Below are 17,232 nucleotides of genomic sequence, written 5' to 3'. Positions count from 1 at the left end.
CTTTAATAAAGGAGAGGGTAATTTTAGCAAAGCTTAATATCCACAATTGAAAATTAATACACATGCAATTATGGGATAGTTTAAGAAGCAATGTGGCAGATGGTAATTGTACTCATTAATGAACTATCAGTCAACAAAATAATAACATCTTTAGAAGAATATAGGATTGAATATCACAGAAGAATGGGCTCTTATTTGCACATTACAAAGAAAGGGAAAAATAACAAAAGGAACACAAATAGAATGCTCCTTTCAATTTCCCAGAGATGCAAATAAGTGAACCTGCATACTGAGAAACAACAATAGTCCAAGTGTATGATTCAGTCATGTTTATGAACAGCATAAAAGCTGAAATATGTTGTTATTACAAGAGGTTTAATTGCCACAGTGAAGTAGAAAAGCTCAAATTATAATGATTATTAATTGTGAGAAATTAAAATAACTTCAATTTACAAAGACCTAAATAGTTTGCAGTACTCTCATTACCTATTAAAGCTTTTCCATTTTAAAAGTTAGTTCTAGTTTTTTAAATGGAGGCTAGGCTTTTTTTTTTTTCTGTGTAGAAGTTAGCAGCATGTGTTTAAGAGAAGAAACCCCTTGGTTTTAGAATTTCCACAGCACAGTATGAGTGATAATGAATAAATAGTCAGAACTGCATCAAGAAACAGGAACTGTGGCCAGATCCAAGACTTCAGGATCCCCCAAATATATTTAAATTTTATCTGGTGTGTAATGCTATGGTTTAAGGTAAAACCGTGATGCCATTACTTTCATGTGGTGAAATACAACTGGCATGTTTAGGATTCAGGGTAGATATGCAGAGGCTGCACAGAGAAAAATCAGAATGAGAGACAAGGAAAAGTCACTTGGAGTGATAGTCCCATTGCTTAGGAGAGAGATGGTGAGATAACAGAAGAAATTCTCAGTGGTATTGATAAGGATTTTACTGGAGTTGTGGCAGCTCTTAGTTGATGCAACAAATGAGAGATGTGAAGGAAAATTGTCCACCAACAATCCTAGGTTTGAAGGGGGAGATGGGCATGATCCATCAGGATGAGAAATAAAGACAGGATCAAGGCTTTTGGCACAAGGTTGAATTCCTTGTCCAACACCCAATGTGAGTCACCTGTGCTACAGATAATTACAGGACAGTGATGAGTCCACATCTGAATTTCAGGAAAGAGTTAATCATTAAGGTCATACAACCTGTATATTGTGTGAAGATTGCAGACTTAAAAAAATGTAATAGTTAGTGAATCACAGTCTTAAAACTACTTGTGGTTTTATTTTGACTTTAATTAAAGATAACCATTAAATTTATTACCTATGCACGTCATTAAATGTTAACAAACACAATGTCCTCTATTTCAGATAAATAAGAAGTATAATTTTCAGTGCAACCATCTCACAGAAAATACAACCTAACTACAAATTTATTTTCTTTTTATCATCTCATAGCAAATCAATAACTATAAAATCTAGAACCAAAAATTATGGTGCATGGAATGCTGAAATCTATTGACTAATATGTTTATTCATTAGTTTCTCAAAGGTAGCCTGTCTTATTATTTCAGAGAGTGTTTAATGAAAGAACTATATGATAAATAATTAATAAGTAAATCTATTTTAAGGGAAAGATTTATAGCCAATATCATATAACACTGGCATGCTTTATTACTGTAAGTTTTTCCTTTGATTTGTAGTGTAAAAGTTTAGTGTTGCTTTAATTCTCAAAATATGTTTCCTAATTTGGGGAACATTTGGTGCTATTGAGTGTGTGATGCACGTGCCTGCATGCATACATGCTTGCATGAGTCTATGTGTGTGTTTCTGGGAAATATAGCCTAAGCAGATACTAAAAGTACATGTTGATTGGCTAAAAAATAAGAACCAAACTAGAATGGACTTGATAAATGACAAGGAATAAGCAAATTAAATTGGAATATGAAAAGAATAAGCATCAAACAGAAGACTTAAGATGCAAAGGGCTATAGAAATCAGGCCTAGATGCAGCCCTTTCTTTACTGCAGTACTAAAAGGCATTTGCTAGTGAGATGATATTAATCCTTTGAATCTACATATTGTACTCTGTAAAATGGAGAAGGGCTGTGTGGGATGGCAATTCAGAAGACTGGAATAAAGAAGACATTTGGCAGTGTTTGTAACACTGCACGCATTCAATACATGTGCTTATGTTTTGTATGGAATGATAACTTTGGGACTGGCTGAAAAGAGCAGTTGAATGAACAATGCTGTTTAAAGAATCACAGTAATATAACTTCGCAGGCTGAGTTGAGCTTTTCAGACACACAATCATACATTTTGGTCACTGTTGTTGAAGAAAACAATACAACTTTCCTGAGCGCCATCAATTTCCTAATATCTGAGCACCATGTAGAAGAGAAGGACTGAATGTGATTCTCCAAATGCTGAAAATCTGTACCAGTTACAAAATAATTCTGTAGAGTTGCGTGACCATCGCTGCCCGCTGGCAGCGTCTTTCTCCACTGTTTAGTCTACATATTCTCCTGTGTCAAAGATACATTTCTGTGCTCCTACATTAAACTGACCTTCCCAATTTCATGAAGTCATTCAAGACCTTTCAGTTTATGGTCATAATCTCTCAGCCACTTGCTAAGGCCCAGATTCCTAGGTACCAACAGCAGGTTCTGACTTAGCTGTAGCAAGAGCAAAATAATTTTTATTTCTCACAAGTTCCTGGACAGTGTTGATAGTCCAGTCTTGGTCCAGTGTTTGGACCAAGATCTCAAAGAAAACTATTTTAATTCCTCTTTTTCCAATATCAGTATTTTTCATTCTTAGTGGCTCATTCCTAGATACAGACAAGAATTATTTTGCATCTCTTAATTTATATATGAACTTCTTCAGTGCAGGGTAAACAAACCAACAGCCTATTCAAACTAGACAAGTACTCTACCACTAAGCTACTTCATGAACATTTTAGCAAATTCTTGAGCCTATTTTTTCTCCAGTAATTTCTTTCTCTCTTATCTTTATTAGTGTATCTTCTGAAGATAACTAATTCCATTCATCATCTTCAGTTTCTGTCTTCCTAATCAGATATATTGTTAACATTTTTCTCTTGTTGCACCAATACAATATAGCATGAATTCTACCCATTTCAAGGCTCTGATTCCACATTGCTAGCTCTAGCAGTCAATTTTCAGACTTCAACTTCCTTGACTTTCATCAATATTAGCTTTCTCTCCTTGAAATGATTTCTTCACTTGACATACAGAATACAGCTCACCTAGTTTTCCTCCAACTTCCTGACCTCCCTTTTTATTGCCTTTGTTGATTCTTCCTCATCTATATGCTAATGACTCCCAAATTCATTTCTTCCTCAAAGACCTCTCCTATCAATTCAGACTTGCATTTCCAATTATCTACTTGACATCTCCACTTTCAGTGTTTAATAGGCATCTTTAATTGAGCATGTTATAAACAAGCCCTTCATATGACTCCCCAAACCTGAGCAAACAAAACTAAAGGAACAACAATAACAACAAAAATACTTTCCCAAATAAACAACAATGCTATGCTTATGGATCCATTTCTGTAACCTTTACCGTTTTAGTTAGCTGGCATGTCTGTGAACTCATCTTCCACAGTTTTGTAACCAGTGATGAACTACTCATCTTTCAGTAGATAGTTCCCCACTCTCGCTCCTGCGCACAGCCCTGGTTAAACCCAGTGAGGCTCAAAGCAACAACACATGAAAAGGAAAATGAGGACATGATGGGGGGGGGGGGGAGGTGGTTGGTGAATGTGGAATGATGAGAATATGAGGAAAGGAGAATGACCAGAATATGTTAGAAATATGCATGAGACTGTAGAAGAAGACATCAATTAATTTTTTTCCATTTTCAACTGCAACTATTTCTCCATATATTTCTTGACAGTTTTATTGACAATCTAGTTTCTACCTTCCAAACGTACCTAGAACTGGACCTTTTACACAGGTACCATTCTCCTTAAAATCACGTGGTTTCTCATTGGGGTTATTACAAGATTAACCTTGATCTAAAGCCACTCCATTCACTTATTATAATTTATTAATCAAAATAATCCTGTTAAGTTATAATTTGGATGGTATTATTCTGCTAAAACCCAATAGATTTCTGTTGGAGTTACAGTAAATAATTTGAAGTGGAAAGTTTTATATAAAATATTCTCTTACATCTATTAGCTGACATTTTGTTTCTTGCAAGGTCATCTTCTAGCTCGTGGTCTTTTCCTTTCTTTTTCTCTGCTGAGATGCAGTCTTCCTATTACTGCCTCACTTGCTTTTTGTTTTCTGTACAAAAATTAGCTCTTTATGGCCATACTAACCTCTTATTCCTCCTGATTGCTTGTTTGCTTCAATCTCTTCCTATTTTTTCTCTCTCTGTAGTTGCTAGTTAAGTACTGTGTTATTTCTTCTGATTCATTATTTTCTGTTTTCTCCTCTGTAAACCAGGCTCCTTGAGGGCAGAGATACCATCACATTCCCCATATTCTTGGGGAATTCCCAGTGTACAGGAAAGTGTCAGGTATATAGTTCATTCTGAATAAAATATTACTAATTGTGAAAATAGAATTAATTGACAGTAAAGTCTATCATTACAAAACTAAACCAATATAAAATATTTAAGAATTATACTTTGCATGTGTTTTGGAATGAATGATGTGTGCTTTGTGTGTTTATGATGGTTAAAGAATCAAACATTAGTTGCAAGTACTATTTTTTTCTTCCAGTTTACAGATTTAGAAAGCAAGCAATTATGTTTCAATTCAAAAAGTACTAGTCCCAACTCTTGTTGTATTTTCTGCTGATAAGCCTCAAGTTTTTCAAAATTTAAAGGCACACAGGTGAGAGTCTTTTCCACCTTGACTAAAGGTCAGAGAGTTTGAACTTATTTTCATTCTTTCAAAGTTGTTGACAGTAGTTGAGGCTACAAACAAGAAAACTTGACTTAGGACCAGAGAGGTGGATCTGCTCCACCCTGACCTAAGGTCAGAACATTCAAGCCTATTCCTGCTCCTTCATTTTAAAATAGGAGGTTTGACATAGGAAGTGGCTGCTTACAGGATACTTGGGCAGGGTATATTTGCTGCATATCCTGACCAAAATATCAAAATACTTTACTCAGGAAATAATGGCTTGGTACTGAAGTAAGTAACTGTTCTGGTTGTTCTTTGTGTCATGTTAAAACAGGTTTTTTTTTTCCTTCTTCCACCCCTTTTATATTGGGATATAAAAGTGTATGAAAAATAAACGTGGGTAGATTCAATATTCAGTTTTCACTGAGTTTCTTTCCGGGTACTAACCTATGTTTCTTTATTTCTTTTGTAACTCTGTCTATTCTGTTGACCATTTCTCCCACCCAAATACTAACCAGGCCTGACCCTGCTATTCTTTCGAGATCAGATGAGATGGGGCGCCTTCAGGGTGCTATGGCAGTAGACTGTTGAACATTTCTAATCCTCATGCCCCTACCCTAGAACTTATAAACTTGTCGAGGCTGGTCTCTGAAACCAAAGCCATAACTAAGTGTAAGAACAATCTAGTCTAAGGCCTGTGACCTTTCAAGTTTCCTCTACCATAGTGAAAATGGAAAAAACTGTGGGTCATTGAAATGGTCAATTATTTAAAAACAAGCAAGCAAGCAAACAAAAATATTTTATCATCTATATATCTTCCACAATATCATGTATATCTTAAATGTGCAAGCTACAATAGTGAAGAGAAATAGAAAAATGAATTGGAAATAGAACTGTGTTTAATTATCTCAGTCTTATTCACATTTGCCATTGAAAACCAGAGGCCACACTTTGTTACTAAAAACCATCCTTAACAACCAACCAGAGGCCACACTTTGGTCCTGGAAAGCCATGCCCTGATACCAAAGGAAATATTTTGCATCTAGGTCACCCATTGTTCTCCTTGCCTTGAAATTTTAGTATTGTTTCAAAACCACTTGGTATGGAAAGAATAAATTTAGGTGGAAAACATTAGTGTGGATCTTTAGCGAGGGGATTTCTGTCTTCCCCTCTTTGTCTTCATCCGTGGAACTGATTGCTGCTCTATAAGCCCAGGGGATCCTCCTCTGGCAGCTGCTGTTGCTACTTCAAAGAAGAACATGGGTGTGTGAGGGAGAAACATATTCTGGTGCTTTAAAATATTATTATAACTTTTTATACAGAATTGAAAAAGTGAGGAAAATATAAATCCAAATTAAGGTAGAAGGAAATGGAAGGCAGAATGGTGGAACAGAGAGCCCTTAGTTGCCACTCTCTTGCTCTGGGTCTTAGGATCTTCATTTGGGAGATGAAGACATTTATGTGAATTAAGTTCTGTCGCTAACAGAGTGGCACACTCAAAACTATTTCTAGTCTATGCTCCTATTGTTAAACCTCTCCAGGCACAGTTTCCTCGTGTGTAGCTTGAGCTGTCAGGGAGCCTCCAACTCTTTGAAAATTGTGAGAGTAAAATATTCTGTTGCATTAACACACTTACCACAAGGTGATAAGCTATAAATCAAGTTTTTTTCATAGGCATGCCAAGGAAAACTTTAAACTGTTTCTTTAGTACAACCTGGAGAAAGAAAGGACATAGGTGTCTTTTTTATTTTATTATTTTTTATGTGAGATAAAGTATCAAGGGCCATAAAATTTATAGAAAATAGTCAATATAAAGATTTATCTTCTAGGTGGGTGGTGCTGGCACATGCCTTTGATCCCAGCACTTGGGAGACAAAGGGAGGCAGATCTCTGTGAGTTGGAGCCCAGCCTGGTCTACAAGAGCTAGTTCCAGGACAGGCTCCAAAGCTACAAAGTATCCCAGTCTTGAAGAAACAAACAAACAAACACAACCAAAAAAACCAACCAAACAAAAAGATTTATCTTCTTAAAGTATTTGAAATTTTAACTTTGGACATGCAAAATATTCATCTTTTTAGGATGTTTTTTATCTAAGGATATTATTCCAGAAGCTACAGGAAACAAACTCATTGCAAAAGATTTCTGTTAAAGCCTTCCAATTTAATCCTGCTGGTCATTGTTCTATGACATCTGCACATGCAACCCCTATGGAATGTGACTACTAATGTAACTAAATTATCAATAAGAAACAAAGCACCAAGGGACAATCAGTCACCTTAAGTAAGTTCACAAAACAAAGAAATGAAAAGCCAGAATTAGAGTGTGTAGTTGCATTCTAAATAGTAGTGTAATTCTAAGTAGAGAATATGTTCAAAGAAATGTATCTTCTTGACATGACCAAAGTTTAAACAACAATATTATAACTCGTGCTAGATTTAAAATTTTTGTTTTAAAAATAATTAGAATTATTCGGGAAAAGCACCGCAGTTTAGCAATTACCATTCTCTCAGGTGAGCACAGAAGATATAAAAAGCAGCAACTTTTCTCTTAGTGGATTTATCTTTGAATAACAGGACAGAACAAAGCTCTCACCAGGGAGACTGGCTCTCAGGTAAGGATTTAATCTCTGCCTCATTTTCATTGGATTCTAATTTCAAATTTTTCTAATTCACCTAACTCACCAGGGCAGACTCCAGTGTTAAACTATTGCCAAAAGCATATCCGCAAAAAAAAAAAAAATTGTTCGGGAAGAGAAATCTCAAAGAGCGTGAGAAATTGCCTGGTGATCAGAAAGGGGACTGTTTCAGGGCAAGCGTGAAAGAACAAAATTGGATCTTCGAGTGTGCAATTTTCTGAAAAGTTGTTACAAGTTGTTCCATAAAGCTTATCTCCCTCATGGAGATTTGAAATGTGTATTTAGTAGGAACCAAAAGTGGATGGTGGTAAACAACCCCAAACATCAAAATGAAAAAGGGAATTACATTTGTAACTGCATTTATCAAATTCGCATAAATAGCAGGAGCTCTGCTGAGCTGGTTTTGTGTATTGGCTCCAGCTGTATAGTGCCTGTCATTATTGGCCCTTCATCAATATGTGTAGTCAAGGTGGCTTTGTGATTTGAAAGCTCTGGGTAGGTAAACACAGTTAAATAAGAATTTCTACAAATCTGAACTTGGAGTGAGTCAAACATGTCATCTTTGGAAGTATCATGAGACTTGTATAGTTTTGCAAAAGTTCATCAAACTTGTTAAGACCAGACAGCTACCACAACTCCATACAGATGCAACTGGATGAGCTTACCTTGGAGTTTCTCTTTGGATTTCAAAGTAACCTGACTCAAAAACAAGTTCCTTTTGTGAATACTCATCTCACAGCATGACGGTGGCAAAGAGAAGTCAATTGACCAATAACTAATAAGGGGAAACCTTTTTGACAATGGTTGCCTCTCTTTATAAAAGTTCTTTTAATTTTTTAATGTCTTATTATTACTACTTTTTAATCTTCAAGTTTTATAGCTTAACTGTGCATTGCTTCCTATTTTCAGAAAACCATTTGTAGAACTGTGTTTCAGTTTCTTTTAAGGACACCAATGAAGTAAACATGTTAAGCCTTATTTTGGGTCATCAACTTACTATGATGAAAATTATAATATTAACAATATTTATTTTTGTTTTGTCTTTGTGTGTATGTGTAAGCATATGTGAAGGCATGTACTAAAGCACTAGTGGATGGATCAGAAAGAATCTGTTCCATCAAGACCTTCCTGCCAGGGCTGGAGAGATGGCTCAGTGGTTAAGAGCATTGCCTGCTCTTCCAAAGGTCCTGAGTTCAATTCCCAGCAACCACATGGCGGCTCACAACCATCTGTAATGAGATCTGGTGCCCTCTTCTGGCCTGCAGGCATACAGGTAGAAAGAATATTGTATACATAATAAATAAATAAATATTTTTTAAAAAAAGACCTTCCTGCCATTGTTGTCTTACACCATTACTAGAGGTCCAAGGCTGTGCACACATTGTCCTTGGGCTGGATTCTCTGGAACTATGAACTGTAATTGTCTTGTTTGTATCACTACAACACAAAACCAACTAATTCAAGGAATGAAACCAGATAGGTTTGCTAGACAAAGTAAATACAGATGGGTAACCAAAGTGGGAGAATGACAGTCACGAGAGCAGTTGGGCAGTGGTGTCAGTGCTCGGGTAGGAATTAAGAGAAAAACAGATGAGGTGTAAGACATGATCTAAGTGGAGTGTTATGAACTTCTTACATCAGACAATACAGCACTGCAGAGGTACCAGAAAGTCTGCTCCCAAACTAAAGAAGAAACAAAGCTGAAAACATGGCTGTGGGGAGGATGTGTCTTGACAGTGGTTAAAACAGACTCTTGATAGTGCTCAAAATGAGCAATGCTCAATGCGAAGCATTTAACGTCAGGTCTGAGTTGCAAAGTGGACGCTGGTTTCTGTTTCCTTGGCAACTACAAAGTTAAGATAAATGTTGAATATTGTGTCTGAAAAACCCTTATCTAAAGCTTTGCACCTGGGTTGAAAATTGAGGCTGCTTCTTGGTGTCAAAGTGACTCAAATCCTCCAGGCAAAAGTGGGCTATTCCATTTTTACTGATCCGGTTTCAAAAGGCAAAGTTTCTAATAGTCTGTGATTTTAGAGAACAAAGTACCTTGGTTCTCCATCCTTTGATAAAGTGACAAAAGCAGTTATGTAGAGGTTAACCTCATAGGCTGCTTATACAAACGAGGTGGGGAGAGGCCTACGATGTGCTGGGCTCTATACCTATCTCACCGGCAAGCGTTGTTATTGTTCTTATTATCTAGCTGTCCTCCTTTCACTCAAATAAAAGCCCATGAGAAAATTGTTTTATAAGGGGCACTGCTCAGTCGTTGCATAGTTCAAAGCACAATTTCTAATACCTAACCAGCCAGTAAAGGGATGGACCTTAGGAACCATCCCTTTACTCCGCTTTGCACGGTGGTTTAGCTAAAGCTCAACCACTTTTGCTTTTGCTAATAAAGATTCCCTGACCACATTTCACCAGAAATGTTATCTAGTTAGTAGGTTTGGAGTGCAACGTATAATTGTGCCTTTCATGAGCTCCTGGTTTTCACCTGCAACTAAATTTAATTTTTTTTTTTTTTTTTGGTTTTTCAAGACAGGGTTTCTCTGTGGTTTTGGAGCCTGTCCTGGAACTAGCTCTGTTCCAGGCTGGTCTCGAACTCACAGAGATCTGTCTGCCTCTGCCTCCCAAGTGCTGGGATTAAAGGCGTGCGCCACCACCGCCCGGCCACCTGCAACTAAATTTAAGGACACTCCCATACCCAAAGGGGCATGGAGAAACATTATAGGACCCAGCTTGTGCCCAAAAGATGAGGAGAAATTTCTATCAGATTGAGGCTTAAAGGCTGCCTGTCCAGTAAAGATTTCATGTTATAGTGAATGCTCCTTGTGACATCTCTGATACTTTAATTTTCAACTTGAATACTTTTCATGTTAACAAAGCTCAATACTATGCAATTTAATGCTTGGCTATTGGATATTTCCACTCATAAGCATGCCCTTATTGAATTCATCTACCACTCTTTGCCCCAACCATTCTTTCTGGTGTATCACCCAGGAGTTCCATTTCTCTCTCTCTCCTATAATCATCCTTTAGGTGTCAAGATATTTAAACATATCTGTTTCTGTGAAGGAATTCATGATTTTGACTACTTTTCTGATGAGATACTTTAAAGTTTTACACATCCTGGTTATTCTCGTCATACCCATTACCATTAGACATGATTGCAATGCTCAGAACACACACCTGAGATTCATCTGACCAATCTGATTCAGGTAAGTATACAAGTTCATTAACATGGCAATACACATTCACTTCTGTAGGGTTAATAGCAATCACTACAATTCCAATACACCATTCTCACCCTAGGTAATTACAGTTCTAATTGACACGGAGGAAACATGCCTCTTCTTTCGGGACAAAGGCTGTCTGTTAATGAAAAGTCCAGCCGCTTGCCCTTATGATAACATATATTTCATGCTTTAGTTGATTAAAATAGTCTTGTCGCCATGCACAGTGACTGAAGATTCTTGATAGTTTTACATCTCATTAAATATTCACTCTGCCAGGATTCCCCAAACAGCTGTTGATGCTCGCAAAGGTCAATGTCTCAGAGAACGGATGTCTGAGCAATTGTTTTAGAAATGACTGAGACTCTGAAAAGCACAGTTAAGAGATCACCAGCATTGTGTGTGTTATGCTCTCGGGCTGTGGACTCAGTTTCAGATTCAGCACTCTCTTTTGCCTGCTCTGCCGACAGTGTCAAGTATGCTCAGCCAGTTCATACACAATTGACTGACTGGAAAGTGATGCTCGTGTACATACATGGATGTTGTTCAATGCATAGTTTCCAAATCATTAATATTTTATACTTATATAAACAGAAGCAGGGTGTACTATGAGGCCTTATGGTAGCAAGCCTGGCTTTTGCACAGTGTTAATGTATCTGACCTTATTTTGGGCTCAATGTACTCATGCACATGGCTGGTTTGCTTATGTAACAGAGTCCCCTCGCTTTCTCCACTCTTGTTTCTAAAGGCCAGATATCTCCATATGAGATTCCACCTAGCAAGCCCCAACTTTTCTTCATATTTTGAATTATATATTAAAATTCGTTACTTGTGATCTGTGAGTGATTTAATTGTAGCATCATATCGTATTGATTAGATTATAATTAGATTATATCCACATCTCATATTCCTATGGCTTTTCTTGACAATGATGCCTGGTTTAAGAAAGCACAAGGTTCTCTTATGGATATGCATTTGCTATAGTAGAGAGAGTTTCAGAAACTGCTAACTTTACTTCAAGATTTGCAGCCATCTTTGTTAGAGATGTCAATATGCGTGGTTAAAGATGACAATTCAGTGACTGACAAGATGGCATCCTTGTCTCACATTCCCGGATCCTTAAAGCCCACAAACCTCAGAAGGTGAATAATAAAAATAATTCCCCCTATGCCCTTCATTTCTGTTCCCAGATATCTAAACTCTAACGCATCCCATTTGGTATTATCCCATGAGTTTGCTTTATCTGAACTATAGGTTTCTGACTTTTTGTCTGTGAGTGGGCTAGTCCAAGGATAGTGAGCAGGAATGATGTAACCTGAGATTAGAAACTATTTATCTGTACTTGATTTAATTCAAAAGGAAAAGAAAGAGATTTTTATTAATACATTTAAGACGAATGTAATACTTCTATTTGATCAAATGCTTAATTTTTCAAAGAACATAGTCTAATAGATTTGGTAAGACAGCCAATGCAATAAAGCTTCTTGCCTTCCAAAACACAGGGAAGTGAAAAACTTGTTTCATTGACGGAGAGATTTTATCAGCATGTACAGTTCTAAGGACCATTCATTTTGTATATTAAAATACAGATGAAATTAAATGTCTTTGATATCTAGAAAGTTGTTTCTACAACTAAATGTATTTGTGGAAACATGACTTTTGGTTAATATAAGTGAATATATCGTACTTATTTATACGTCCAAAATGTTACAGCTCTCTTGCAATTAAATCATTACGTTTGAAAAATTCTTTTTGTATTTTTGACTCCATATACCTATATATGCCACATGCTTGTCTTGTGCCTATGAAGGAAAAGGGAGGGTACTGGCTTTGGGTCCCCTGGAACTGGAGTTACGAACAGTCATGAGCTTTCATAAGGTTACTGGGAACCAAACTCAGGTCTTCTTCCAAAGCATCAGGTGCTCTTAGCTGCTATGCCAACTCTTCAGCACCAAGATCATGACTGCATGTCAGCCAATAGAATCATTTTAGAATAAATACAACTTTATGATGTTTTGGAATTGAGTAAAATTTCTTTAAATGTATCTATTCTGTATTTCAACAAAATAAGTTATTCCCAATACTATTGTTTAAATACTATAATTATGTTGAATAAATAGGTACTAAAAAGTGTAAAATGCATTATGTACATAGTTTATAGTTACTAATATCTTAATTTAAAACTTGCTTTCATAAAATGATAAGTAGTTTGTTAATTTGTAGAGCATATTGAGAATGTAATTTGCAATGTAAGATCTGACTAGTGCTAATTAAAAGTAGTTATAAATGAAGATGGGAAATTAAAGAATATTTAATAGTACTTAATAAATTTATCTAATTATGCAAATAAACATACATATTTTCATATTGTTTTAATTCAAGCATTTGGGATAATTTCTGCAAGATATATGATAATTGAAATGCAACGTGTAATGATCACTCATTTATCCAAATAAATAAAATTATTTTTTCTTTTATTATTGCCAAGGCTTGCTAAAGAAATTTGGCTTAATTAACTTCAAGCTTTTTGCATGTGTTTGAAAATATATGTATTTGAGTTTTTATTAAACTCAAATTTTATTGTGCCAGCAGAAAATCAAGGCTAAATAACATGCAAAATATATTAAGTTTATCTAATATAATTTTCTATAAAATACAAATAATAGATAAATAATAAAATGAATGGTGATAAGAATTTTTAGCTTATTGCAGACATAGACAATGCTGAACTGCTAGTTTGTACTGCTATCATCAGGCGGAGACAGCATTAAGATGGAACACTTAGACAAAATTTCATTTCGTATGCTCTTATGAGTTTTGCATTGCAGTACAACAAACAGATTTTTATGATCAATTCATATCATGAAACTTATCTTAATGATGAATAACTAGCACTGATTAAATTTAAGAAAATATGGACCACAGTCGTACAAAATATAAAAATGTTGACTTTCTGATTTATGTAATAGAGAGGTTTTTTTCTACCTAATCATATTAAATTAGAACTGAAGGCTTTACAATATTAAAATCTTACGACTAATCTAAATTCGACAACTACTTGAACATTCCAAGGGTGCCATTCTCTTACTGCCACAGTTATTCTCCTAGGGAGAACATTCCTGAAGGATTGTTACCTTCCTTAACAGACACTGCATGTCGCTAGAGTAAATCCACACTAGCACATGATTCCTAACTGTGATGCTTTCATGCTCTGTTGAAAGAAACACATGAGGGCCATGGTTATGGATTCCTAAATGACACTGTGATTCATGGCTGAAGAGTTTGCAAATATCTCGACTACTTTATGTTTCCTGGAGGAATGAAGAACATGCCTCATAGTTACTCTGTGACTTACTAAGGGGTAACCGGCCAGATGAAATAAATGTTTAGTGCAGTGTCTGAAATGGATTAACATTTAAAACCATGACCTGATATTTATTTTAACATTCCCATCTCATTTGGGGAGTAAATATTCTGAATAAGTAGAATGTAGTTCAATAGTAATTATGAAAATATTTTTTGTTAATTATAAAACAATTGCCTCACCATGTAGATATTTCGTTGCACCTGGAAATTTGCAAAGCCTTGGAGATACCAGTAGCCCCAAAGATTTATTACCTGTACAGTGTTCTATATTTCATCAACGTCATATTCATGCTTGTCTCTTATGATTATCCTCAAGCAAGTTTGCAGTTAGAGTGCTAGGCAGTGATTGCTGGTGTCATGTTCCCTTGTTGGCATTATCGAGAGTGTATGTGGAAAATTACCCAGTTTCAGATTAGCTACCCAAAACATATTTTCCTCATGATGCCAGGATGAGAACTCTCCGGTAATTCACTGAACATTTGTACTCTTTGCCTGGCGCTCAGCTTCTTATTCATTTCTTGCTATCTCAAAATAACTCAAACCCGGCTCATATACATCTGATGTCTCTATGCCCTTAAAAATTACTTGTTGGAGGCAGAGGCAGGCGGATCTCTGGGAGTTCGAGGCCAGCCTGGTCTACAAGAGCTAGTTCCGAGACAGGCACCAAAGCTACAGAGAAACCCTGTCTCGAAAAACCAAAAAAAAAAAAAAAAAAAAAAAAAAAAAAAAAAAAAAATTACTTGTTTCTCACAAATACTAGTAGACTGCTTCTGCAAGAAAATTCAGCTTCGGATTTCTACAACTTTTAGCCTTCTTCCTAAGGGAAGAATAAGTGAGTTTTTTCTTTCTTTCATTTGAGTTCATTTGGAGATTTAAGTAAAAATGATCATATTCATTCAAAGTAGTTTAAGCCACATATGCTGAGTCAAAATATATACAATACAAAAATTTGCCATGTTACTTTAATGACACACCCAGTATTTCTTCTTTTTATGATCCTATAAAGAAATACTGATCTTGATCTTGTATTCCTTGTATCTACTTGCTTAACGTAAGTCACATTACTTTGTAATTACTTTTGTGTTTTTCAACTGCTATATATCCTTTTAATTTGTGTCCTTTTAATTAAAATAAAATTACAGTACCAAACACCTTATGGAAATCAATGTTTTTATATGGATTCACAAATGAATGAATATGCTTTATGAATGAAGGAATCATTTTCCTTAATTTATTGCAACTTATCTATAAATCTCAGATAGAAAAATAAAATGCATGCATTATTTTGCCATTGTTGTTCAGTCAGAAGAAACAACCATAAAAAATAAAATTCAAATATTTTGCTTCATAACAAAGCTCCCAATTATCAGTCACTTTCACTGTGTATGGAAATATATGCAAAATGAAAAGTAATAAGGTTTTTTTTTGTGTGTGTGTGTTCTCACAGTAACATGAGTTTAAAATGTGCGGGGTTGGTTGACATCTTCTGAAGAAGGATTTGCCATCATCCTAAGAGCTGACAGCCTATCCGTTGACAAAAACACTAAAATAGACACAGATCTTAAAATAGTTAAACATCTCCATAGATATGTCACTCAAGAACAACAGAGCAAAACAAAACACATAAAACCTGTATCATACTAAGGAAATTGCATCTAAATGGCAACTTATTTTTAAAGATCACTGGCTTAAGCTTGGCATGTAGCTGACACCTCTAGTTCCCACACTCAGGATTTAAAGACACGAAGTTTACAGTGAACTTTGAGCATCTTCAGATACATAGCAAATTTTTGGCTATGTTGAAGTGCAGAATCTGACTTTCCCTCAAAAATCCTCCAAAAGGGGCAGGAAGATGGCTTTGGAGAAAAAGGAGTTTGCTGCCAACAGGAAAAGAGTACAAATCTCCAGAAGCTGTGTGGTAGAAGGAAAGAATAGACTCCTTCAAGTTGTCTTGCTATATCCATAACTGCAACATTGCATAAGTATCCCACCAAAGCCTAGAGAAACATTGAAGACAATGCATAAAAAGCATAGGTGCACATGCATTGCTAAATACTAAGCATATGTAAAAACATAATCTACATTACAATCATTTTATAGCTGTAGTTAGAGCTCAGTAGAGCATGCTGTGATTCTTAGCAGCAATGAAAAAAAAAGAAAAAAAGAAAAGAAAAACCAGAATATTTCTGCCTCTTTTAAGAAGAACTTGAGCAGCACACTGAACACTGGAATTCTTCATGGACAAAATAGTAAGGAAAGTTTTATGCTTAGAAGAAGAAATTCTTCTTCAGGATTCTCAAAAGGAAGAACTTGCTTTATGCAGAGTAGTTATAAAATGTATAAGAGAAATGAAATTTCACCTCTCATTTCTGATATCTGAAAATGATGGGCTGTGCCGGGCGGTGGTGGCACACGCCTTTAATCCCAGCACTCCAGAGGCAGAGGCAGGCGGATCTCTGGGAGTTCGAGGCCAGCCTGGTCTACAGAGCTAGTTCCAGGACAGGCTCCAAAGCCACAGAGAAACCCTGTCTCGAAAAACCAAAAAAAAAAAAAAAAAAAAAAAAAATGGGCTGTTTCTAGAGATGGAAACATCAGCTTCGAGAGCACAGAGACAGAAAGTGAAAAACTCAATGTTCTCAGAGTGTTCGTAAATGAGATTTTCAGATTCATTGGAAGGAAGGTAGAGATTTGAAATGATATGTAAAGAATCTTGAGTATATGCGAATTGAAGTGACTGACATTAAATGTGCCTCAAAGATTTTATGATAGTGGCATAATCATATTCATTCCTTTGTTTATTTTAGTCAAGAATTCAGTAGTTGAGTTGAGAGTGGATTTGTAATCAGTATATGTACATGACAATAATTGAGCAAAAGTATTTTCAAAAGCTAGAAAATTATTGGAAAGGATGTGAAGAAATCAATAGCCCAGCGTAACTATTTCCTCTGAGAAATGTGGGCTAGAGACTTGAAAGGGTGGTGGAGTGGGAGGTGGAGATTTAAACACTATCACTCATGAGAATGTGCACTCACACCTAAGAACTAAAGAAGGAAAATTGGGGTTGTCACAGATAGAACTTGAGAGATGGTGTGAATTTGAGATCGTAGGAGCAGAAGC

At 35.9% G+C, this 17,232-nt stretch overlaps 1 protein-coding gene across 1 annotated transcript in view; it reads right to left on the bottom strand.

Moving 5' to 3' along the window:
- Nucleotides 1-17,232, bottom strand: part of Olfm3 (olfactomedin 3) — a 186,123-nt gene that overhangs the window by 39,979 nt on the left and 128,912 nt on the right. The gene's annotated exons all lie outside the window — the stretch shown is intronic.

The sequence above is a fragment of the Chionomys nivalis genome, chromosome 18 (genome assembly GCF_950005125.1).
Source record: "Chionomys nivalis chromosome 18, mChiNiv1.1, whole genome shotgun sequence".
Lineage (NCBI taxonomy): Eukaryota > Metazoa > Chordata > Mammalia > Rodentia > Cricetidae > Chionomys > Chionomys nivalis.
Note: the sequence above shows the minus strand (reverse complement) of the source record. Positions and strands in the feature narration are given on the sequence as shown.